At 34.2% G+C, this 27,359-nt stretch overlaps 1 long non-coding RNA gene across 3 annotated transcripts in view; it reads right to left on the minus strand.

Moving 5' to 3' along the window:
• Positions 1 to 2,471: 2,471 nt before the first annotated feature.
• Positions 2,472 to 27,359, minus strand: part of LOC122495506 — a 39,366-nt gene continuing 14,478 nt past the window's right edge. The window contains exons 3-6 of one of the 3 annotated variants that reach the window (XR_006300479.1): positions 18,144 to 18,217; positions 16,232 to 16,373; positions 9,551 to 9,704; positions 2,472 to 4,222 (exon numbers count right to left, since the gene is read on the minus strand). This is a non-coding gene — a long non-coding RNA (uncharacterized LOC122495506). The remainder of the gene's footprint in view (positions 4,223 to 9,550; positions 9,705 to 16,231; positions 16,374 to 18,143; positions 18,218 to 27,359) is intronic. The other 2 variants (XR_006300478.1, XR_006300480.1) reach the window with 2 other exon arrangements.

Below are 27,359 nucleotides of genomic sequence, written 5' to 3' on the forward strand. Positions count from 1 at the left end.
ACATTGTACTTAATTCAGAGTCTGAGGGTCAGACTTCTCAACTCATCCTGCTGTTCTTCTAATAAAGTCACAAAGCATAAGTATACCAATAACACACTGTATACAGTAGTGACAAATAATCCAAGCCTCTTAGAGTATTTCTAGTTATCTCAAAAGGCAGTGCAAAAATCTTAAACACAATTTTCACTCTTTTCAAAATTAAAAAAAAAGAAATGATATTTGTATGGGAAAATTATTTTTAATTTAAGGTACACCTTATTATGTCCGTAAAAGTGGAGAAGAAGTGGTGCCTTCTAGAGTTAGCTAAAGAATCAGAACAATTCAGATTGAAATTGTGCTAAACCTATCAGAGCTTTGTGGCTTGGTTAGCTGTTGGAATAGCCCGGATTGCCAGGCATATCTCCAAGAACCACATTTTAGTTTTTCATTCTCATTCCGGAGTAACTTATAAATAGTGAGAGCTAAAAAAGTCTTCTGCCTCTGCTGCTTTAAGGTCAGTGCCACAAATCAGCCTGGAAAGCCGAAATCCAATGGGTCCAAAGAGCCCCTCGTAGTTCGGATGCTTACAGCTTTCAGCTGTAAGCCTGCAGATCACAGAAGCAAGTTGCAGCACAAAACTGAAAAGGTTGCAAGCTTCAAAGCGAATTCTAAGTAATGGGATCTTGAGCTGAAAGTACTCTAGAAATCTGATGAAGTTCAATAGCTAAGTGCCTGACATCAGTTTCAATAAATTGGAAACTGTGAACTTATTTACAATAGTAACTATTCTCCCCAGCCCCACCCAAACTCCTGGGATTCTATTGTAATTTAGACACAGAGAATCGTGTAATAACAACCCAGAGAAGATAAATGTAGAACATAAAAAGATCAGTCCTAATTACAGTTTATATCGGCGTTGGGTAAGAATTTTGCCTTCTGGAAGGTTATCCAAACCAAATTCTGGACCCTTGGAGAATGTTCTGCTTTATTTATCGTTCTGCAATATTGCCTGCCTTTTTCCAGTGTTCTTTGTATTTAAGAAATATTTTGTACGTGTCCCTGTTTTGCAGCCGAGCTGCTGATTTCAGTGAAAAATGGATGGTGGGGTACTTATTCGTGTAAATATTTTTCTTTTTGTTTTTCGCATTCTTTAACAATAAAAACCTCTATAACTTCATTCCCCCAGGTAATGATAGAAGCCAGGCGGAAATTATTTAAAAGAAAAAAAATGAGATTAATATTTCAGTTTTGCAAAACAGGAAGAACTTAGGTAGTATATAAAAGGGTCATGAATTCACAGGCGAGATTATCTGTAGTGTTTTATCTTCATAAATATAACTGAAAAAATTATTTAGAATTCAGTTGTAATTTGAAATAAACATGTAACTTATTGAAACTAAATTGTTTAAAACAAAGTTAAAAATTATCAATTAGATCTTTTTACTTTGTCTTTTAGTCATCTTATATCTTTCTTGAAATCTCATTGCCTAGGCATGTTTTATTAATGATCTATTAATAAGCATTCACTTAAAACATGACTGATTAAAAAGTAGACCTGATTTTAAGTAAGTGTTCTGAAAATGTTTCATTTATTGAATACATTGAGGTTTAAGTTCCCATTTATATAGCTGGAGGGTAAATTACAGATACTCATGCTTGTTTTATCATTATAATGAAAGCATCACTCATATTTGCAACCCTAATTAAAATTCTGCTTTGACCCATATAAATTCAGCCTCTCCCTCAACTAGATTATTTTCAAATTTTTGTATAAACTTTACTATATATGGGTATGATAATGAATGTATCTATCTTTAATATAACATAATCAAGGTTAAGAGAAAGTAAAAATTAGGTTCAGACTTTTTAATACTGCAGGGTACATTTTTAGTACCCTACAAAGGGAATTAGTTCATACGACTCCCATTAACTTTAATGGAACCTGTATGGGCCAACTGTATGCTGAAATTCATAGGAAGTTAAACATCAGTAGAGTTCACTAGCTTCATTTTTTTTTTTTTTTTTTCCTTTTTGGAACTCTAGTTTTGACTACTTTTACTTTCCAATGGTCTAGAGGGAAGACATATCAATAAAAATAAGTCACCTAAGTGCTTTCCAAGTAAGCCCCCATTTTTTATACATTTGCCTAGAAGTTAGAAATCTGCAAACAATGCCTAATAACATTTGAGACTCAACAAATAAATTCAACTAACTAAAGAACATAGTTTTTTTTTTTTTTCAATGTTTATTTATTTTTGGGACAGAGAGAGACAGAGCTTGAACGGGGGAGGGGCAGAGAGAGAAGGAGACACAGAATCGGAAACAGGCTCCAGGCTCTGAGCCATCAGCCCAGAGCCCGACGCCGGGCTCGAACTCACGGACCGCGAGATCGTGACCTGGCTGAAGTCGGACGCCTAACCGACTGCGCCACCCAGGCGCCCCAAGAACATAGTTTTTAATATGAACATAGTGTTCTTTAAACATGAATATTATAGCACTTGCTGTCCTCCAGTGTTTATTCATTTTTCACATTCCTATTTGTAATTACAATAGCAAAACCAAAGACTTTAGTCATTTTCAATATATAATAATTTATTTTACATTTCTATCAACCTGTTAAGTGTTTATATTTGAAATGAAATTTATTTGGAATTCTATATGTTGGTCTTGTTAAAATATTGTGTACAGTCCTCAGGCACTCAAGAAACACATGGACAATTAAAAATTAAAACAGCATCACGAGGCCAAAGGAACCTATCTGTTGTTCACCAGTATCAGCAATATCTTTCCACAATTGTAAATTCAATCACCAGACTGTGCAGTGAAGTTATGATCAGCTAACAAATCCATTCAAAAGTATTCAGTATAATATTGAATTTACATTCATCACACAGAATACCAAAAGAGATAAATGAAGCTTCCTCTAATATCAACTCATCCAAGATGTTCATAGCACTGCTGAATTTGGAAACACCTAGGTATCTCTCAGTTTTCTCTTTTTCTCTATCAAAGAGATCAATCTAAATTTAGAATTTTGTAGAAATCTGTAGAAATTAAAATCACCATTTAAAAAATTAACTTAAAAATTTTAAAAGAACCTTCAGTGTGAATGTAAGAGAATCTTTCATTTTTACCTTCTTTGGGCATCTAAATAGCCCAAACTGGATTCATCACACAAAAAACTTGGTTTAATCAGAAACAACAAGTAGACACTGATTAGAGCATTGATAATTAACATCATAAATCACTGGATCTTGGATAAATGTTTCATTAAGAAAAAAGATTGGTCAATAAACTCTGTACATAAGTGAAGTTTCTTGTAAAAAAAAAAACATTAGTTGGTTATCATGTGAACATCTGAATCATGCATACCATCAATGAATATTAGTGCTGCAAGTAACATTAGCCATCTAGTCTATGCTATCATTTTTTATCTTATTTAAATAGGCTCTACACCCAACATAGGGCTTGAACTCACAACCTCAAGATCAAGAGTTGCATGCTCTACCCACTGAGCCAGCCAAGCACCCCCTATGCCACTATTTTAAAAGTAAAGAAATTGAGCCTCCAAGAAGTCAAGTGATTATCCTAAGGTCTTCCGGCTACTTAGATTAAAATCTAAATCTCTTGCATTCATTCACTGGGCAAGTTTTTATCGGGCACCTACACAACATTGGAAATGGGTTAAAATGATGAACAAAACATACAAGATCCTTGCCATTTTGGATCTGACATTCCAAATGAAGAGATAAAGTAAAGAAGGAAAGAAGTAAAGCAAGGAGACAATTTCAGATAGGGAGCTTACTCAAAAGGACTTGGTGTGATTTTTAACAACTAAGAATGCACCTAATTGATAGTATTTCTCTTCTCAACTCTCGATATTTCCTTCCTCTTTTCGAAGTTAAAAATAAAGAGAGATTTATCAGTGATCTATCATACATCTCATTGGTCAGGTCCTCTCAAAAGACATACACATATTCATGAACCACATCCATGTTTGCCACGCTTCATCATACTCATGTTTGTCAGCTGTCAAAGATGGCCACTTTTATCAGAGTTTCTCGCTGTCTGACTTCTGCAGTTTTGGATTGTTGGGTTTGTTCCTGTGTCACAGGAAAAGTTCAAAGACTAAAAACCTAAGACCATGTGCTCAAAATAATTTCAGGAAAGTGTACGGGTAAGGTTTCTCTTCCAGAGCAAAATGGTTGTCCCTCCATGGTTATTTTTCATTCCATGTGATTTTCTGCGTAGAGAACAAAAGAGAGTTTGAAAGATGAGGTGGGGTATGAATCTGGCTGCTTGTAATTCTATGAAATGATACTGACTGTCTTGTCTTCAATGTCAGACAGTAAAACTGCTTCCTCTAACTAGCAAAAGAGAGGCTCAATGCTTTTGTCTTTCATTTTTTCTTAATGCATAATTTATATATGGCCCATTTATTAATAACCATGAAGTGTTTTACCTGGAAATCTGCTCACAAAAGAACAGAATATACAGAATTAAAATGAACATTTCATAAGGTAGATATTATCTTTATATTAAAAAAAGTGCCCTAGTTAATTCTTTCTGAGATTGTTGAACAAAATCCAACAGAAATTATTCAATTATTAATATAACTATATTTATCACATTAAACAAGAATTTCAACTATATCCTGGTTACTGATAAGTCCCAAGGGGAATAAAACATTTTTAATAATGACATATTCTACCTAGAAGAGGAAATATTTCAATAAAGCACCATTTCTGTGCATTTCTTGAAGGCAGAGAAACTTTATTATTCATCTTGTATGTGTTTTCCTTGCCTAACCTAATAGCATTAAATTGTAATGATGACAAAATCTACAATAGCTAATATTTATGAAAAAAATTAGTATTTGTGAGGCAACAGTCTTCTAACTCAGGTACCATTATCATGTCATGTTACTGATGAAGAGAGCTTAAATATTTTGCCCAATGTCACTCAGTTGATGAGAGGAAGAGCTGGGATTTGAATGGAAGCATCTGACCCCAGAACCCAGCTTCTTCACCAGTAACTACTATTTTCCACAACTTGCTCAGAGTAGACATTAAAAAATACATTCAAATTAAATTGAAATCCAGATAGATTAAGTCTCCTTGATATAAACCATTAAAAAGACAAACTTGTGGGTAAATGTTGAGGGTAAAAAGTAAAACATTTAGTTCACTGAATATTCTATGCATTCCAGATATTCTAGGCCTTATGGAAGTCTAGAGCTGAGGAAGGATTTTAGCAATCATTCCAATCCAGTCCCTTCCATTTTCAGATACGGAACTAATCCCTTCCGCGAGCAGAGAGGTGACTCAGGTTACTTAGAGGCATACAACTTGTTAATGGGAAAGCCAAATTTCCTAATTTCCAAGCAAAAAAAAATTTGAATTACATTCGTTTTTGTTTATTTATTTGAAAGTGAATTAATTATACCTAGACCATTGCTTTATATAATATGGCAGACTCTTAAAGTGTCCTCTATCATCCCTAATTCCTGATGTCCATGACCTTATGTGATCTCCTTTCCCTAAGTGTGGATGAGATCTGTGGTGTACTCTTAACCACCAGAATATGGTAAAAGCAATGGAATGCATTAGTGACATGTATGTGGTTATTTGATTACTTCCATAAGGCCATAGTTCCCATTTTGCAGAAATGTCTCTTGCTCTTTCTGGCTTTGATGACACAAGCAGTCATGTTGGAATGCGGTGAGGTGCTGAGGGGAACCAATGGCCTGTATGGACCTCCAGCTAAGAGCTAGCAAGAAAATGAGGACCTCAGTTCTACATCCACAAGAAAATGAGTTATAGCACTAACCTAAGTGAATTTGTAAATGGATCCTTCCCTAGTTGAACATTCACATGAGAACTCAACCTTGACAATATCTCCATTGCAGTCTTTCAGAGGACACAGCTGAACTGTCCTTAGACTCCCAATCACAGAAATTGTGAGATAATAAATATCTGTTGTTTCAAACTACCACTTTTAGGGTAATTTCTTATACAACAATAGAAAACTAGTACATGTAGTCTTCTTTGTTATGGCAAGAATCTGATGCTGAATTTAATTATTCTCAAACTAAATAAGTTTAGTTAGGTAAGGTTTAGTTACTTTTTATGTAATAGGAGAACCTCAATAAATATTTATTGAAGGAAGGAGTGATAAAACATCTTTAGTATTAGTATAACATCAGTAAGGAAGAAGTGAGATCTGATCATGGCATTAATATTATAATTAAAAAAAAATTATTACCTAAAACACCATTCATTCTTTATTTATATGTACATAGAAAATGAAGTCAAAATGGCTTAAGATTAGAAAGGAAGAAATGACTTAGCTTTTAGAAATTTGTTGTGACTTTTCTACATATGTGGTGTCCGTAATGCTATCATAACTTTTTCTGTTACTTTAGGGTCAGTGCTATAAAGCATTTATCAGTGTGGCTGTTTAACAACCATTCCATGTTTAAGTTCATTAAAAGAACCACTTTTGACTGAATTCTTCATTTTAAAACTCTACATCACACTTGAATGGGCATTTATTTTATTCCTACGTTATTCAGACATTCTATAATGCCTAGTAAAAAGTCTTCAAAAACCAACTAGCTATGAAAAACAGATATGTGGATTTGAGTGTTCAATGAAAATGCTAGCCTGTTGTTTTTAATGTGACTATCCATAAAGTTAAGATACACTGGAGCTATTTCTATAGCGGTAACCAGTCAATTTGTCATTGACTGTAACATTACTAGGATTATAGGCAAATGAAGTTAAATTACAGTAGCTATTAAAACAATCTCAAATTTAAAACATAGGGATTTTATTTTGTATCCTTAAAAGGAACTTGCAAAATTGGTTTCCATGCATATAACATTTCCTGTGTACTGAAAAAAAATTTACCTATATTAAAAAAAAAATTTAAATCATCCAGTTTGCTTCATTTTACAGGTGAAATATTAAAGTGCAGGGAGAGACCAATTCAAGGACAAGAAAACAGTCAGTGACAGAATAGCTTCGTCAATCTATTCTCCTGAATTTTACTAATAAAGAAAGACTTGTAATTTCTTGTGCATTTATCAAACCTTAACAATGGAGAGTGACAAAGGCAGAACATACAAGTCATGTGTTCTTGTCTTATCCTAAAATACAAGGACCAAGGGGTGCCTGGGTGGCTCAGTTGGTTAAGCGGCTGACTTCAGCTCAGGTCATGATCTTGGGGTCCATGAGTTTGAGCCCCGCGTCGGGCTCTGTGCTGACAGCTCAGAGCCTGGAGCCTGTTTCAGATTCTGTGTCTCCCTCTCTCTGACCCTCCCCCGTTCATGCTTTGTCTCTCTCTGTATCAAAAATAAACGTTAAAAAAAATTTTTTTTTTAAATACAAGGACCCAAGCATGAGAAATCTTAGTTTCCATATATAGATTTATGCATTCTGATACACCACAGATACCAAGTAAGGCTAATAAAAGGAAATTGGAAGAAGTAATTTCCCAAAAGAAAGGGATGAATCTTAAGAAATCATGGTTGTGGAGGAGTAGGTATACAGCATGTCAATACATCAAATAATTTTTGAAAATGAATTTATTAATAAACAGCAAGTGGGATTCATTGTGTTTGCTGAACTTGAATCATTACTTTTTGTACTTTTGAAAGAAACTAGATAGTTATCGTGCATGATTCTAACCACAAATAATGAAGGCCAGAATATTAAAAAATAATGAAATTTGAAAAAAAACATAAATTCAAAAATTTTAAATAAACTGTAGATTATTGATAACACATGAAAGAGTTCTGAATTTATTTCTGGAGATTATAAAGTATGTAACAGTTTAACAACTTACCATCTCTATAGATGTTATGTGTACTATATTAGGTGAAAAAGTAGAACTATGAGAACTTGAAATAATTTTAGAAAGTCTAAAATAACCAAACGCTGTCCAACTCTAATGTTTATTCCCATTTAAAATTGAAAGTCTACATTTTAGGATTGCTTTTTGTTTATTCCAGAATGCAATGTTGTATTTTTCTTATTCTTCTTAGACAAAGGGGTAAAATTGTATGGAAGAGGGAACGTATTTTTACATACATCTTAAAATAACGATTGGGATACGAAAGCAATTGGAAAAACTGAAAACGATATTTTACAAACAGTATTCTAAAAGAAGACCTCCTGAAACGACCTGTTCCACAGGTAACACTGGGGCATCAGTTTAAATAAGAAAGCTTATACCAACTTTTACTGGCTGCAGTGTATGAACTTTGGAGCTCTTTAGAACTGCATGGTTTTCATACTCGGTATGCCTGCATGCATATATGTGTATAGATAATTGCTATGCCTTGTACCAAGGATATGAACTGTGTAAAATTACTGTAGGAAGTTGTAAATGATGTATGAAATGAGAAATCTTTGCCCACTGGCAGTACATAGATAGAACAGAGATAGTGACGTACAATCTCTTCTCTGTCATTTGTCATAGTATTCATCTTATAAAAGGCAGAACATATCAATAAACCTGAGTGTGGAACATGCATACTAAACAATACATATTATTTCTCCTTTTTTAGGTCTCTTGTCTTCTTAAAAACCAGTTTACAAAAACCTTTGTGCCCAAGGCAAATGTAAAAAACTTCTCTGTTAATGATTTCAATGACCGATCCCAAAACATTAAATGCAGCGATTATAAATAGCGCGGTGTGTGACTTTATACTGATACTCAATATTGATGATTTTAGACTTGCCACGCAAGGTAAGTCTTTTTTGTGAGGACATATATAGAGGTTTTATCTACAAGGTCTAAAATGCAACCATTTAGAAACATCTGAGGGTAGCATTGACAGCTTCATTGCCCCGATGTGTGAAAGATTTCAGATTTCACCCCATCACTGACCGGCAGGAATAAATGGAACAGCACCTTTCTCCCAAATTACTTTTAATATAAAATTCTTGTGACTGACCCCTCAATCCCACTGGCCAATCCCCAAATCAAATAATTGATCAAACAATTGTGGTAATTAAACTTCGTTATATTCAATGCCATCTCATCACAAAATGCAATGTTTTCTACCAGGAAATCAAACCTGAGAGCAGAAATAGAAACAAAACAGAAAAATAAACTCTTTGCAAGTTGGCATATATTTTAGATTATAGAATTTAAGTTTAGAAATGAACACAGAACAGGTGAAGCAAAGCTGTACCTACCTACACAAATAAAGCCAATATGATCAAGTAAGTTTATGCAAGAATGGAAAGTATAAGCCAGAGTATCTTTTTGGTCTTCAAGAAGCTAACAGTCTAATAACGTAGAGCTCAAAATATAAGAGGTGCCATTTTTCAATGACATCTGACCTTTATTTTTTATGTACACAGAAGGAAATTTTAACATTCATGAAATTGCATCTTGCCCAATTTTGAATGCTTTCCTTCATGTGCCAGTTATGGTTTTGTTACAATAATAATGACATAATCAAATTTTAACAGTAAAGAATATGCTCTGGCATTTGACATTTTTTACAGGATGCTCCTGAAAATTCTTTCTAAAAATTGTAAAACAAATCTTTCCTTACCAGTTGAGTTCATGTCTTCTTGGAATCACAATCGATTTTTCTTTTGCTTGTTGGAAGTGAAGTATCTGATTTTATTTCCCATCAGTAGACCACACAGATGAATGAATTTTGTTTTGCATACGAGGCACATAAAAATGATGGTATCGTTTTGTTGCTGTGAATAAAGTCAACAAAAGAGCATAAGACAAAACAATATCTGCATTTGGTTTATTTTCTAAGTAGAATGTAAATGCTGTCATACATTATGTGTTTATGAACACATACACAGCAGAAATTAATTTAAAATTTTCAATGAAAGAAGCTTTCAAATGTTGGCTCAACATTTAGATTGTATTTAGAAGCATACGTTTTCACCACCACCTTTAATATTAATATACAGAGACTTTTTTTGTTTGTTTCTTGTTCTTTTTGTCTTCCTTCCCTTGCACTTGCCCCATTTTGTTTTGTGCTGCTTTCATCACTGAAGTGCTATTACCCACTCAGCTCCTTGTCCAAGACGGAGCTCTTGTTACTCTTCCTAGCTGAGAGAAATTTTCTCAGTTCCTCTATTCTCCTTCTTTCTAAGAATTGGTACATACTGAAACTGTGGAACCGGGATTTTAGCAACTGACGGCTTTGCAATTCCTCTCCCAAGGTATTTTCATTTTTTCATTGTTTACGTGATCAAAAACACAAAAGCTGGGAAAATTCTGAGAGTACCAGCTGGATGGACAATTAAGGAAACACTTGCTCAAGTCCATAAGTCTGATAATTATCCCCGCCATCCATACAGAGATGTTGTCAAATACAGTCAGCAACAACATATTTTGTTTCCCATGAAAAATAAAACATCTCCGTTCCACCCACTCACCCCCCCACCCCTCCATTGCCATCACAACAACACTGGGATTAATTTATATCAGCAAAATAAGAAAAAGTCTGTGAGGCAAGGAAAATAGGGCTCACTTCTGATATTGATCAGATCCTCTGAGTTAAAACAATCAGTAAAATCTCTCTAGTATGATTATATTTGCTCTTATATTTGCTCTTAATTATTAAAAAATGATTGTAGGAGTCATACCAACAGATTATAAATTTGTATTTCTCTTTGTGTGTATATAAAAGCGTGTCAGAATTCGCATAGGACTTTATGCAATTCATAACACATCCACATGGATCTCTGGATCAGAGATCTCCCCAATTAGGAAATATTTGTGTGGAATTTGGTTGACTACATCCATTGAAATATTTAGACCTACTCAGTGGGAATGCTAAGTAGAAGTCAAAATGCGCCATGATTTTCCTTTAGCCAAAAACTCCATCAACAATTGTCTCTTAGTGAAAATTTTGCAGGTTACCTTTGGTTAATCGGAGGGACAGAAAACATCTGTCAAGTCCTTTTGTTGGTTCAAAGCATATTTCTGCTCTCCCCCGCTTACCTCCCATTTTCTTCTGGTAGCTGTACTTCCTGCTAATCATTTTCCCAAATACCTCTTTGGAGATATTTACTCAGCTGATTTCCAAAATTGATACCAGAGTTAATTTGCATCAAAAAAAGCTACATTTGTTAGAGCGCCTGGGTGGCTCAGCCTGTTGAGCATCTATCTGACTTTGGCTCAGGTCATGATCTCATGGTGCTGGGTTTGAGCCCCACATTGGGCTCTGTGCTGACAGCTGGGAGCCAGGAGCCTGCTTCAGATTCTGTGTCTCCCTTTCTCTCTCTGCCCTTCCCCCACTTGCGCTCTGTCTCTCTCTCTCCCCCGAAAATAAGTAAACATTAAAAAAAAACCTACATTTTTAAGGCATAAATAAAGTAGATGGCTTATGACTATAAATCGAGTTCACCCCACACTTCTATGAGTTATTTATTTATTTATTTATTTGAGAGAGAGAGAGTATGCACGTATGCACACACTTGAGGAGGAGGCAGAGGAAGAGAGAGAGAGAATCTTAAGCAGGCTCCAAGCTCAGTGTAGATGCCAACTACAGGGCTTTATCCCAGGACCCTGGGATCATGACCTGAGCAGAAATCAAGAGTCAGATGTTCAATTGACTGAGCCATCCAGCCTCTATTAGCACTTCCTTTTCAAGGACAATTTTATGTTGAGGAATTGTGCTTTTGTTAAATTTAGTTATATGTGATTTCTAAAATTGGGAAAGCATAGTCTTTAGGTTTTTTTTAGGATGTATTGATTCATAAAAATTCACATTTTTTGTAAACACTATTGCTTTTGCCAGAATATAATCAGAAATTGCATGATAAATTATTTTGTGATTCACACACTTTTGACTAATCTTCATAGTAAAAGGTAATTCAACTGTATTCATGGACCACTTAATTTAACCAATTTTATTAAAAGTATGAAACCAATTATTTCTATCTATTGAGAATGATGTTACCTTGGTTTTTAAAACAATGGTCACATCTGCCATAAAGACATTATAAAAATTTTTCCATGCTTGATATATACTGGTATCATGTAACTATACACAGTGAATTGTGAAATAATGAAATATGAAATAGGTATTTAGGCTATTGGAAAAAGAATGTTTTTTTTCTTTCTGCCCACTCAATGGCAAGTAACCTAAGCCTTTTGAAATAAAGATACATAGCACTCCTTTATGACAGCTGACTTTGTTTTCTTTCCAGATGAATTTCTCTAAACAATTATCAACATTTTTATAACTTCTTTTCTTTTTATTTTTTAAGAGGGTTCTGAAAAATGTCTTGGTGCCTATTAGCGGTTAGTTGTATAATTCTTTTGAAATATAAACTGCCTTCATTTTGTATCCATTCTGGAAAGCTGAGCTTATATTTTGCAACAACATAAGCATCTATTTTATTTGGATACTATACCAAAACCAGGCAAAACTGAATTTAAGTGACAAAATATTATCTTTCAGGAATTTAAAATATTCTTCGCCTTATATGCTAAGTTCTGGTAGCTTTAATTTTTATAATACTGTACTAGGAAAAGTAAGCTTAACACAAGAGGAGGGAAATTTAATGAGTAACTTAAAGAAAATCACCATTGAAGCAGAATTCTCACTTAAACACGGAACAAAATGAAATTTCATTGCAATTAGAATGAAAACTCTACCACCTACCTAAAATATGTTTGCTATTTTGGAAAATACGTAAAATGCAAATTTGGTATCATGAAATCTTGGGTAGTCAATGATTCATGTGTATATAAAATTGAGTAACTTAATGGCATGCAATACGTTATTTGCAAGCATCCTAGAAAACCAAGCTATTTCAAGTTCCATTCTGCAACAGGGTGTATACCTATCTCATTTGAGTACTGTAGCAAGTATATTCACACCAAATGCAAAACTGATTTAGGTCTCAAACTCTAACTCAAAATTTTGCTTTAATTTTGAAGACTATATACATGTAGACTGTACTTTCTAGCCAACATTAAGCTTCAAAGCTAAATCATGCCTTACTAACCTCAATAAGTTTACTAGTGTAGTACAGTGCAGTATAGTATGATATATCTATTTTAAGGTCCATACTTAATTTTTTAATTATTTTATTATGATATGTTTGCTTTTACTCAAAGTCTTTGTTTTGCTTCTTTTCCTTTTGAATTTTTTTCATTAATTTTCAATTTATCCATTCTTTTCAACCCTTAACAAATTAGTGTCTTTCCCTAATTATCTTCTCAATCTGCTGTATTTTATTTTTTTCTCCATCTATTTTATTTCTCATTTTAACATCAAATTTTCAGTCTGCAGCATAATGTTTTATCTTTGGAATGATACAGGGATTCAGATTCAACCAATTGTTTATTCAACACAAATTTCTTGAGTATTCCATTAGGTTTTTTTGCCACTTCAGATCCAATTTCCATCCTGAATTCATAGCCTTTTCTATACATGAACTTGTGGATCTTATTCATAAGTTAATAATATAACCCATGTTCTAAATGTAAAGAAGCAAAGACCCAAAAGGTTTAATAAACTTTCTCAGATACTCAGCTAATATAGAGTTTAGTCAAAAATTGAATCATGGTATCCTAAAGTCTAGTACTCTTTTTCCTGTGATTTATTTTTCTCTTCCACCCTCCTAAATATCTTTCCATTGGTAACATCCATCAGTGATTATTTACTGAGAACCCATAGTGCATTGTAATGTATTGAAACTGTATCAGGCCAAATTCGTAGAAATACAAGAACAATAGACACGCACCTGACTACTAATCACTTTGTTCAAGAATCTCCAACTATGAACACTATTAAGGGGGCACATTTTTCGATGTTAGTATCAACACTGAATGTAAGAACTGTCTCCTTATGGGTCTTTGAAAGCATCAGAATTAGAATTCCTCTTTCTTATCCTTGTTGACATATTAAATAAACAGATGAACCAATGGACAGACAGACAAAACAAGACAAGACAACAGACTATGGGATAAGATACATCTGACCTAGATCCAGATGCTAACCATGGAGAGAGCTCCAAAACTCACTGAGTCACTCATTGGCAATACTAGCAGGTGGAAATTAATGAAAGAATGTAGATTCTGGAGTACAGTGCAGCTATAGAGATCACCTGGAAAGTTGTCCACATACAGCAAAACTGTAAGTTGTAAGGGAGATGGGAAACAAGAGTACTGGTAAAAATTCGATAGGAATCCAGAATGCGATGTACTCTTCAGGTTTGTTTTGAGGAGTAAATAAAATACCATATGTAAAATTTGCAACCTAGTGCTTGGTACAAAGTATAGGCATGGTATAACAAATGACATGAAGAAAGCTACCAATAATCATAACTCTAACAAGATGACTCAAGATGTGGGTTGGATATAAAATCGAAGGCAGCGGATAGCAGAGATCTTAACTGGGATAAGGCAAAAATGGAGAATCAAGGGATGAACTGATATGGCCCAAATATAAACACTTACCCTACAAACACAAGGTCCCCACACAAAATTGCAACAGAGAAAAGCAGTGTTTGTTAACAACACTTCCACGGGCTTCTCTCTACAGATGCTCTGAATCCCTTAGGCTATCTGAAGTTCTAAATTTATGATACAGATTAGATCTATTTTTCCCACATCTGAACTGTGACACAGAATTAATGGTTCCTTTCTCATCAACACCCATATTTTGAAATCTCAGGTGTTAGAAAATCTGACAAGTCATTATTGGTCATGAGATAGGAAGGACTTTCAGGTTTAATGTCTTCTCCTGCAGGTGTTTGTTAATCTAAGGAACCTTTAATTGGTTAAATATTTTAATGTTTGGGGTAACTATTCCCATGTTGTAGAACATTCGTCTGTAACCATTAGCAACACAGAGACAGTAAGTTTTAGTGTGTTTGTGGAAGGATCTTGCTTTTTAGAGCCGGATGAGGGAAAAGGAGAAGATGCAGGCGTTTGGGGGATTATGTTTCCATTCAATCCCTTTGCAGGGATTATTATTCTTTCTGGATCTGTGCCAGAAAATTCAGTTGTGTTCAAATAAATTATTAAGTTATTCATAAGTATTGGTTATTCGATTTTTCTAAATTGACTTACACATTTAATATAATTCTTAATCTTAATTTTTTTAATCTTTATTTACTTTTGAGAGTGAGAGAGAGACAGACAGACAGAGTGCAAACGAGGGAGGAACAGAGGAGACACAGAATCCGAAGAAGCTCCAGGCTCTGAGCTGTCAGCACAGAGCCTGACATGGGGCCCAAACTCACAAACCGTGAGTTCATGACCTGAGCTGAAGCCGATGCTGAACCGACTGAGCCACCCAGGCGCCCCTATGAATCTTAATCTTAAATTACCACACGTTTTTGAATTTTTTTCCATGGAGCATGACAGAAATTGGGAGTGAAATTAATTTAGAAAAGGAAATATTTTCAGATGTATGAAAAAGGGAGTAATGAGTGTGTACAAACATATAAACTATTACAGTTCATCAAGATTAAAGCAAGGTTAATTAAAACAGTGTGTATATTAGACAATGCACAAACTTCTAGACAAAATTTTCATGAGATTTTTGTTCATAAATAAGATTTTACGTTGCTGAAGTCTTAATATACAAACGTGTGTGTATAATTTACTTTTTCATTTTTAAATCATTAGAAAGTGCCGGCAAGAATCACTTTAATGTTATATAGTCCATGATTTATTTCACCATTTCTTTATTATTGGACATTGAGACAATCTTCAAATTTCCACTGTTTAAATAATAATGCTCTCTATAATAGCAAAAGTTCAGAAACAATTTATAAGTTTAAGGGCATGAATGGTTAAGATAGAACACATCTAGGCTATAAAAATTAATAAAAAGTCTGCAGTACAATGGAAATATGCTATGGTACAATGTCTACACATCAAATTACAATTCAGTTTAGCTTGTCTAAGAACCTTCTCCTGGTACATCACATTGTACCAGTATTAACTGTTCCTATGACTCCTATCTAAGGGCTAGGGATTGCAAGTTTGTCCCATTCTGTACCCCCAGTTCTACAGTGCCTCTATTTCAGGCACCCTGTGGGCACCCAGGGTATGTTGATGATATGACTGAGTAAATCTGCTAATGGAAAGACTAAATACGATTAACAAAGCTTTGGTCATGTTCTTCTTTTTTCTTCCAGCTAGTTGTTTTTCTTTCTCTTGTTAACATGTAGGCACATTTCAGTCTTGGGCTTTGGGTCTAGGAACAAGTGATTTTCAATAGATTTGGAAAATATCCCACCTTATTTCCATCCTGAGGTACATTTAAGGAGCAATGGTTCAGTGTGGAGATGTCAACACTACAGATTTATTTGCTTCCTTTTGCCTTGGCAGACAGAGTATCAGAGAGAAGGTCAAGAATCAACATTTCCATCAGATGATACCTGTGGTAACAGATGGCAGTCAGTCATGCTTTTAACATTAATATCAAATCAGAATAGACAATAATGCCTAATATTGCTCAGAGAATTTGCTAAAGACAGGTTATAAACTATGAAAACTGGGTTTAATTTCATCAACAATAATCTAGTATAAGATCGTTTTTTGGGTTTTTGTTGTTGTCGTTGTTTTTGTCTTTAGCAATTAGGAAGTCCTAAGTAATAATATATGAAGTGAAGTTAGATGGGAAGCCTAAATTCATTTTTTATCTGATTCATTTTATTCATGAAGGAAATATGGTGGAATACTTAGGAGTGCTCATTCTCTCTTTGTCGGTTTCATTCAGCAGGATGGCCATACTGTGCCCATACAGCTATACTTTTGCTACCTAAATCATCCTAAACATCCTAGCGTATCTGAACTGTGCATAGAGGCCAGCCAAGCATCTATACTTGGCTTGTAATTGTCAACAGAGGGGAGCATAGTGGTCACACACGAGGGCACAAGTCACCCAAGTCAAAGGACAAGGAAGAGATGGGATATTTGTTATTCCTGTCAAAGTTAAAAGGAAAGATTTTTGCCTTTTTCCCCCTAAAATTGTGTATGGCACTGCCTAGCAGACTTTGAAAGAAAGCAGGAAACTTCTAAAAAAATGGTTCTTTTCAAACTTATCATAAAGACAACTTCTTCTGTGGAAGAGATTTTTCTATTTATAAATGATTTCACTGTTTCCATGACTGTGTTATATGAGTCTTATGTGTCAGTTTATGCATGCATGTAATTGTTCCTATAGAGAAATAGTATCTTCACTTAAGGGTGAGAGAGGAAAACGCGATTTCTCTTCCCACAAACAAAGCAAGGAGAGCTGGAATAAAAGAGGACTCGTTTTGTTTTCTCATTCATGAACCCACACATGTACACACACACATGCACGTATACACACAATACAGGCAGATGCAGGGCCTTCACAGTCTTGAAGAAAGCATGACATTCTCAGTAGTCTGCGACATAAATTAAATGCCTGACTTTACACTCTCAAACTAGTTTCATGGAAATACTATTTCCCCGACCACTCTTCCATCATAATTTTGGCCAATAAATATCCCATTGGACTGTAAGTTTCTTAAACACAAAGAGAGTATCTCATTCACCATAGTAGCCACAGCACAGTTCAGAAATGTGAATCCCATGCCAACTATGAAACGCAAATTCTACTTAATTTTATATTTTGTTTATAGACTATTTCTACCACATATAAAACCAAATTATTACAGTTTAATGTTTATGAACTCAACAAGTGTGCACGATCATCATATTCTGAATTACATCTCTGTTCTTAAATATTTCCCTCTCAGATTTGAGTCTACTTTGATGCTTAAGACTACCCTCAAAATAAAAGTCATTGATTTGAAATATCATTCATTAGTGTAACATGCCAAAACCAGAACTTTTCAAATAGCAAACCAATATATGCTTATAGACATTAAAATACCCTAATATTAATCATGGTAGGTAATGGTTACTGAGTACTTTCACAGTGCCAAGTCCTGTGCTGTTTCACAGAATATTTAAAACCCATCTCTTGAGGTGTCTCTCTCTGTTATTATAATATACACTTTATACAAAAGGAAAACTCTTGTGAAGAGGTTAATAACTAGTCTAAGGTCATAACACCGTATCGACTGGAGCTAAAATTCAACCCTCCTTTTCTCTAATTCTAATGCTTTCAGTCTTATATACTTTGCTCTGTTGTTTGCTTAATAAAAATTGTGTACCTCTCTGACATCCTGTTTCCACCATTATAGGTGCCAGCAAACTGTATTTGTCCAATCCTCGTTGTCATGGCAACCTAGGGGGAAAAAATAATAATTTTTAACTTACTAAATCTGAATGCTCAATGCTGGGACCAAAGACCTATGGCTTGTTTAAATAAGATTTTAATTAAAGCAAATACGTAGTTATTCAGTTAACTGTTATTGAGCTCCTATTATCTGTGGAGCATTCTCTACACAAAAATAAATCCCATAGTTTTTTTATTGAAGCAAAATATTTGTATTAGCACAACAGAGTATGGGGCACCTGGGTGGCTCAGTTGGTTAAGCATCCCACTCTTGGTTTCAGCTCAGGTCATGATCTCACGGTTCTTGAGTTAGAGCCCTGCATCAGTGTCGGTGCTGACAGTGCGTAGCCTGCTTGAGATTCTCTGTGTCTCTCTGTGTCTCTCTCTGTCTCTCTCTCTCTCTCTCTGCCTCCCCCACTTGCTCTGTCTCTGTCTCTCTCAAAATAAACAAATAAATAAACCTAAAAAAAAAGAGTATATGCCTGTATCTGACCAATTTTTACATAATCCACAACTTTATGAGTAAGTAAGTCAAGTAGTTTTTAGTGAATGTCTTTTTGGAATAAAAGTGAATGCAACGAAAATAATAAAAGCAATCGTTAATGATAGTACAGGAAGTTAAGCACTACACCCAATCTATGGAGTAAAACAATACATTCTCTGGCAGTACTGTAGGTTTATTCTTTACCTTGTGCAATGATATGTAAATGCAACAACCACAACTAAAGACTATTCTTAGAAAGGTGCATACCATAAACAACTGCCATTAATGTTACAGAAACATGTCCTTGGAAACAGATACTTTCATATGGAATACTTGGATTTTACTAACTGTGTGTCCCTTTCACAAACCTGAGAATGAATTTATACCATTGAGGTTATAAGGCTCTAGACACCCTCTCACCAAAAGAACCTCAAAGATTAAACCTGCCACATCCAACATCCTGACATCAACACCCTGGGCTGTATATCTAACTCCAATACATTTATCCTTCTTCAGAACAAAATAGATAGACAGTCAGCTAACTATGGCCAAGAGTGAAAAGTACTATCTCTTATTTCTTAGAAGACTGAAGAGCTGTTTCTCCCTCACTGACATAGACTATATTTTACTCCTTTGTATTCATTGAAAAGAACACTTTTTTTATACTAAGCAACTACTAGGAAAGTAGCATAACTGCTCGAAGAGAAAGCTGGATCTCGTCTCTTGTGCTGATCTGCTCTGTAGACTTGGGCGAGTTACTTAATCTCTCTGTGCTTCAATTCTCTTCACCTGTAAAGTGGGAATAATAAGAATACCACCCCAGTGGGAAGCTCAGCAGATGGATATGACAGTGTAAATAAAGCCCTTATCAATACGCTTGGCACATGGTGAGTAACAGTCCACAATGACGAAGATGGTGACCGCCAGGCTCTCTGTACCTAAGAGAATCAGTTTTCCTGTTCTGACCCTCCCCTTCTGTCTCCTGCAGTCATTTCATAAATGAGCTGTTTTACTTCATGTGGAACATTTCAACTGAGCCCCTTCACTGGGACCCTCCAAGGAAGGTAGGTTACTAGTAGACACGGAAAGGTATTCTGATGCACCTTGAGAACATATGCTAAGTGAAATACGGTAGTCACAGAAGGATAAATACTGCATGATTCCACTTACATGGGGCATCTAAATGGTCAAAATTTGTTAAGAGGGTAGATCTCATGCTATGTATTTTTAACAGTTTTTATTTTTCCAAAAAAGTATCCTGAGCTATGACAAAAAGGGCAGGCCAATAGTGGAAATATGTGTTTCAGATACATTCCATTTGTTCTTACTAAATCCCTAAGAACAGAGACCCAAAAGATACTTTCAAGACTCCACACTAGCAGTTAAAAGTTATCTGACACTTTGAGCCAGTTTCTTCCAATCTGTCAGCTGCTGTCTGTTAGAGAAATTTTATGCCCCGAAGCAGTTGTGGCATACAATAATTCATAAGTGTGACTTCTAGGAACACCCACTTTACACAATACCAGCATTAAACATCCAAAATCCTAAGCTATAAAATACAAGGATGATGGAAGCAACAGGATGAAGATTGGGAACGAGCTGTGATTCCAGCAATTTCAAAGCTGTTATTTCATTGTGTTTCCCAAACACCAAACACTTATGTCTCAGACTAAGTAGGAGTGTCCAAATTGGTACTGTGGAATTCGGGGGGGGGGGGGGGAGGGCGTAGTTCTCCTAAATATGAAGGGTGACACTATGGACTATTATAAAAATAAAAGGAACTTAGCAAAGAATAGTAGTCACAGGAGTCGGAAATGTATAGCAGAATGATTACAAGTTTGTATCATGCATTCTGTCATTTCTGATCATATGCAGATTAGACTTCCCATAGGAAAAAAAGTCTATGAGCATATATGCTCACAATTTCAGTTCTGAATTCAGTCAAGAGTATCTTCACTGGCTTTATAAAATAAGAGAGAAATAGCCCATCCTTCAAAGGAAGACCAGGTTGATTAAACACTTAAAACGGGAAGGAGTCAGGAAGTGACAGGTTGTAAGTTGACTAATTTAGGCACAGTCCTTGAATAAGAGCATAAATGTAAAGACCCAACACCAAAAGCAAAAGCCTTAAAGACTTTGAACTTCCTAACTGATATGCAGATTTACTGTCAAATTTTAATTTTTTTGCATATCATTGTACCTTTTAGTTTTCAAATATTATGAAATGTATTTATTAACATAACATGATTTTTCTTACTGGATATTAATTTTTCAGTTATTTAGAAAACAGAAATGCATAAGTAAAAATATTTTTAACCTACAGATATAAAAGAGAATCCTTGCAAATATAATATCAGCATTCGTGATGTGTTTTACAATAGACGTGGACATTTTGATACCTATCAAACACTTAATAAAAGATGACTCCTCAAGGCAATTTGCAAACTATGGTTTCATCTAGATATATGTCAGTGTAAATCAGGAGCCTTCAGTTCACCGTTTTTCTAAACAAGTATGCCATAATCTTTGCTAGCTCTGTTTCCGTGAGGCCATCATAAATCTACGACACTGCACTGTCTCCTCAGAACGCAGTCACACATTCAAATACTTGAAAGCGTAGTGAACTATACATATAGCAAGTCTATATCGAGTTAGTAATCTCCTTCACCTGTGGGGCATATTTCATTTTCACAAAATCTTAATAGAAATGCGCCCATCTTGCTTAAAAACACCCCACTATTATCACACTTCATTCAAAGATACCTTTTCGGCTCGTCTATAATATGAAATAGGAAAATAGGAATGGACACTCCTTTCAACGTGCACACACGCACGTGCAATTTGCCTACAATGTCTACCAGATCAGCCAAGGTGGACTTTGGTGAATTGAACACAAACATACATTCAAATGACATAAAACATTTTGTTCTCAATTTGCTACCACTGATATTTAATTTGCTTTGATCTAAACATGCTAACGTTATCCAAGCGGAAGAGGCGACGAAGATCCGTTGCTATAGATGTATTTCTAACACTGAAGGTGTCTACTAAAAAGGAAGTAAAATAAAATGTGTGAAAGTCTTTAATTTTCTATCTTCAAACTTAAATGGTATATTAAAATCAGAAAAAAAAATAAACCTTTGCCTTTTCTGGAATTATAGTTTATAGTTTTGTATTTATGGAATGCATTCATAGGCTCCCTTAGGATGTGAAATGTATGGAAATATATGTGCATTGCTAAAGAAAGAACTAAATTTATTCTTTCCCCACATCATGCTCTCCTTTGCAGTAGAGGTTTTTAATTCAATACAGAGCTAGTATGCGATGGAGCCAATTTCCTGGTCTATATGTGTGACAAATGCTGAAAGTAGCACGAGATTAACAAATTAGTTGAAGTATAGATCTTAAAGGATTTTTTTTTCTGTGTCTCTAAATCAAAATTCATACTTTATTTGAAACGAAGCCTTCTTTAGAATTCAGGAATGACTAAAGATCCTTTATTTCTCTGTATTTAAGATAAAAGGAGGAGATGTATGACAACTACTGACATTTTTATTTTGAGCAAATATTTTTATTTGTAAGTAAGTTTACAAAGGTCATATATTTGCGATTTGAAATGATTTTAATTGCAATCCTGCATCTCAGGTTAGTCACTGCAACGTGTGACTTGGGAAAGATGAAAAATTATTCTCAAAATAAATAGTTATTCCCCCAGATAAAATCATAAAATGAAAAGCAGTGGTAAAATGCATTTATTTCAGTATTTTTATGGGTAAAAACAATGTTTAAAATGTTAGGTGCTAGATAAATATGCTTACTTTTCTAGTAACATTTGTTAGCTTGGTTTTAAGTAAAAAAAAAACTCTCAGGCTAGGCTGTTTTACCTATCCTCGAAATCATACGCTTGATATAATCCAGATATCTAACACCAAACAATAAAAACATCTGTGACAATAAAAGCATGTAACAGTTGTGGAATTGTTTAATTTGGGAGAAAATGCCTATGTTTGATAATCACACGTGCGTGAACTGATTGCTCCTCTTTGTAAAGAAACTTTTATATTTTGCAAGTAGTGTTTTGTTTTGTTTTTTAAAGGAATCGACTTATGTGAAAGAGCTCTTTAAAAGGTGTTCAGAAATATGTGTTTTGGATTTGGCTCACTCATTCAGAGTTAGAGGCTTGTCATAGTCCACCTGTTTTGCTCGGGCTTAAATTCTATCAAAATACAGCCTTTTAAAGCAAGCACAACCTTACTTGTTGTACCCAAACATGATAACATACTTAAAATTCAAGAAGAATTCTATGCAGGTTGTACGTCTCAGTCACCCAATCTCCTTTCACATATCTGTTCATGTTGACAGACTATGTCATAATACATCAACAGAAAGATCAGCACAGAAGAACAAAATTTCATCGCCTGACAGCAAGAGGAAAACTGATTTTCAGTATTAAATTAGTAAAAATATATCATTACCTCCCTTCCAATAAGTCTACTACCTCTAGAAAATAAGGTGTCTGCTATAATCACAAGCGTATGCAAAGACAGTTAGGGTTGCTTGCGTCTTTGGTATCACTCTTTGAGTGACAGCCTATTTTCATTTTGTCTTTTATATGTTATTTTATTTATTTTTTTACCTCAGAAGCAATGTAGAGAATTAAAAACAATTTCTTAATGAGACACATGGTATTACGTATGCAAAAATATATGCCTGCCAATCGTTTTGAGGACAGGCTTTCCTATACTAAGTCATCGGCAGGAACCTATTGACCACTGAAATGGAAACAGGTATTTAAGCTTCTGGTACAAGTTAGGAACCTCTTTCATATAACGTCTCTCTCTGTTTGGATTTCAGGAGAAATTTAACCATACCTGCAACAAATAATGTCTTTTGCAGCCCAGGGCATCATCTGCCACTTAGGCTTTAATTTTGCCCCTGTTTGAACACCCTACAACATATGCACTTCTCTTTTGTCTATTATCCTAGAGTTGTGCTATTCCCAAATATTGACATCATCTACTTTTATCAGCATTAACTGCTCTGAAGCTTCCCAGGCTCATGCTCAGCTCTATTTCTTCCTATTGATTATCTTCCTCACTCCAGCAGGTAGCTAGCCAGCGAGGCTGTCCTGAGAAATAGCTTCCAATGACTTTATACGCACAATTTACACGGAATTGTTTAAAGAAGATATTAGCCTCAATACAAATCAGTGAACCTCATTTAGTCAATACTGCACAATTCGGCTGTTGGCACCCTGTCACATGTTAGCCCTTACAGTCGGCGGCCGTACCCAATCTGCACATTAACTATAGTATTTAGTTTCATAATAAAATCAAGCCGGGTTTTTTCGCTTTTGCTTTCCTTTTTGAAATCTTTTCAGTATACTTTTTACATCACCTCACTGAGCCATGTGATAGTAATATATGTTGAAATATAAAAACCTGAGATTAAATGTTTGATTTTTGACAGTGTTCTTAAATATAATAAATTCAAAAGGAAATACTGTTAAGTTAAAATGGAGTGTTTTTCATTAAGTCCAATCAAATGGTAGACAACAAAGGATCTTTTATTTGAGAATATGAAGTGAAAATGAAAACCAGAAAACCTTTACTAAGAAAAGGTCCAGCTAAATTATGTTGGAAGGAGGTCTCCAGATTGGGTTTGGGTGTTTCTTTTGCTAAAAGTGAATTAAACTAAGATATGTTATGAAGAAATATTTTACAAAGAAGTACAACTTAATGCTTTTTGGAGATGAAAATAAGGTCTAAGGACAGTTGACTTTGAAAATAATTCTAAAGAAAGATCACATATGAAAAAAATTGCCACAGCATCTGATCTTTTCTTATAATCATAACAGGGAAATGTTTGGGGGAAAGTAATGCTAGTCCCCTCTTTCTCTTCCATGGCAATACTGTAAAATCCTAGAAGGGGTGTTTACATTTCAGAATTATCCTCCTTAAACTACTGGTTTATGATAGTTAATGAGATGATATCCAAATGTTGAAAACAGGAAAATTCAAATGAAAATCTAAATGTGAAATATAATATAATGAAATAACTAAGCAACATAATACTACTCTGAATGTTTGCGCAAATATTGCAAAATGAACTGCAATACATTAAAATTCTTCAGTGGTTGTGTAATACATAAGTGAAGGTTTACATATAAAAGCTCTAGCTATCAAGAAAAGGGATCTTTATATCCTACTATCCTAAATTTTTACTTGAAAACATCGTGAACATCTTAGAGTGCATTTTGAAAAGTTGTCATTAAATCTATTTGCATATTTCTTTGTAAACTGAAATTCAAGGTAAGAAGAAAGCATAGTGATCAAAATAGTCTATTTGTGGTCAAATGTATCTTTCAGCTTTAGTGGCTGAGTGGCAGAAAGGTTTGGGGAATATGAATGGTAGAGAAAATAGTAATTTCAGTTTTGGTGATTTTTAAGGACTGTATCTTCTTTGTAAGTAAAAAGTAAGAGTTGAACAAAGTGTCAATTTTAAATGAGTGATAGCAAATAATAGCATTTTGAAAATTAATACAGGAAGGCAATTAAAATAGAATTACATAACAAATTCTTGCTAATATTTAAATATTTTCTCTTTTTTACTATAAAATGTTAAAGGTGATTTTTGTATGACCTTTGCTTTCATTTATCTTCTCTTTAAATATCATTAGTTGGGAACTAGAGCCCTGAAGCCCAGGCAGAAAAGGCATGGCAAGAGATGGCCAGTCTATCCTGACCGTACATCTTCTCACACATTTATTGCAAACTGACAATCATATAACAGCTTTTTTTTTATCACAGAGATTCAACAAAGAACAACTCCAGTACCAAGGGAAAATCCTACTCCAGGAAAGAGAGAAATGCCATAATTGCATATTCAGGTTGCATAAATGCAGGCATGGCAAAGATAATTGTAATATTTGTGTGTGACAGCATTTTACCATTTAGAGAAGTCAATAATCGAGACATGATAGTATTTAGGTGTAATTGTGTATATGTGTGCATACATCATATACTCCATGTAACGCACAAATATAAATTCCAGCCAAACTGAAAATGTATAAACATCATTAGTCTTTGTGGTTCAAAATATTCCTTGATGGATATGTTTTTATCTATTAAGTATATCTCTACCAACTGAATTATAAGAATTTCATGCTAGTCCATTTATTATATGATATTCTTATATTAAATAAAACTGTATGCTTTATATATTCATTTAAATATAAGAACATTCTCAATGAAGCAAATGCACACAAAACAGTAACAAAATAGTCAGATGAGCATTTCAGGTAAATTAAGATGCCAATATTTTTTTCAAAAAAAAAACTTTTTAAGTTATCCATGAAGTTTTAAATGTGAGCTTTGTTTTCAAATTATAGCAAAATATAAAATTTCCAAACAATGATTTTCCACAGTAACTTTCAAAGCAGACAAATTTTTTTAAAAAGTAGCTTTTATTAAATCTCTAAAACATAAAGGAAAAATTGTTTTCCAGTTTATTAAGACCCATCTATAGAGGAAAACATGATTCTAGATCTACAATTTTTATAAGCCTTTTAAGTGCTCATATTTATGATGCACATTAAAAATTCATATTCAAGATCCATTGTGACTGTGTGCATAGATTTACCAAGATGATGCCAAATATCACGCATATCATCTCATTGAATTAGTTTTAGTAGCAAAAAGTGCCACACTGAGTCCAGATACTTCAAATAAATCTCTCGTCCTTAAATATTCTGGCAGAAAGAATCTTTTACACTAAAAATCAAATTTAAAAGCAATAATATTGAATTCTATGGGACACTATCATTTTTTAAAGTATGAACTTGTCCAAACTAAAGACCCCTCCCCCATGTGTGCATGTATATGCACACTGTGTCAGGAGAAATTATGCTTTTATTGTTAAAGTAAACTGAATGTGAACCCATTAAGGTGATTTACATTGTCATCTATATAATTATATAGTTTTTAAAGATTATAAATAAACGTTTCATTTAATCCAAATTTTGCATATTGAACAATGTATCAATGAGTATTGTCACTATCAATTTTTATATGGTGGAAATATTTTAAAATATCAACTCATGCATACATCTATCCAAATCTAAGACAATCTAACTTAGCTAAAACTATAAAATCAAACTGGATAGTTAACTCTGATGTTTCATAACTTCTTTATTTTAAGTACATGTATCTCTAGAAATATATAAAGTATAATATTTAAGGAAATTAATAATAGCCTTATTATACATAAAGAGTGTGTTTATGTATCTATATTTGTGGAAAATACAGACATGCCATTATATATGTATAATTATATAACCTGTATAAATGCAAATATATCATTATGTATATCTTGTCTATGATTTTGTGCAGAGAAAAGGATTCTCATAATCTAAAATAAAACAATACAGATGTGTGTGTGTGTCTGTGTGTGTGTGTGTGTGTGTGTGTGTGTGTGTGGAGAGAGAGAGAGAGAGAGAGAGAAAGAGGAAAAAAACTGGTAGCTTCACAAAGAGATATTAAAGGTAGAATATGACCATGTTTGGAAATGAATATGAAGGTATTATGTTATATAAAGAAATATTGTTGAAAAATTTTCTCTCTCCTTTTCCTCTTTTTATGTATGTGTGTGTGTTCTGCTATTAACAAG

Source organism: Prionailurus bengalensis, chromosome F2 (genome assembly GCF_016509475.1).
Source record: "Prionailurus bengalensis isolate Pbe53 chromosome F2, Fcat_Pben_1.1_paternal_pri, whole genome shotgun sequence".
Taxonomy (NCBI): Eukaryota; Metazoa; Chordata; class Mammalia; order Carnivora; family Felidae; genus Prionailurus; species Prionailurus bengalensis.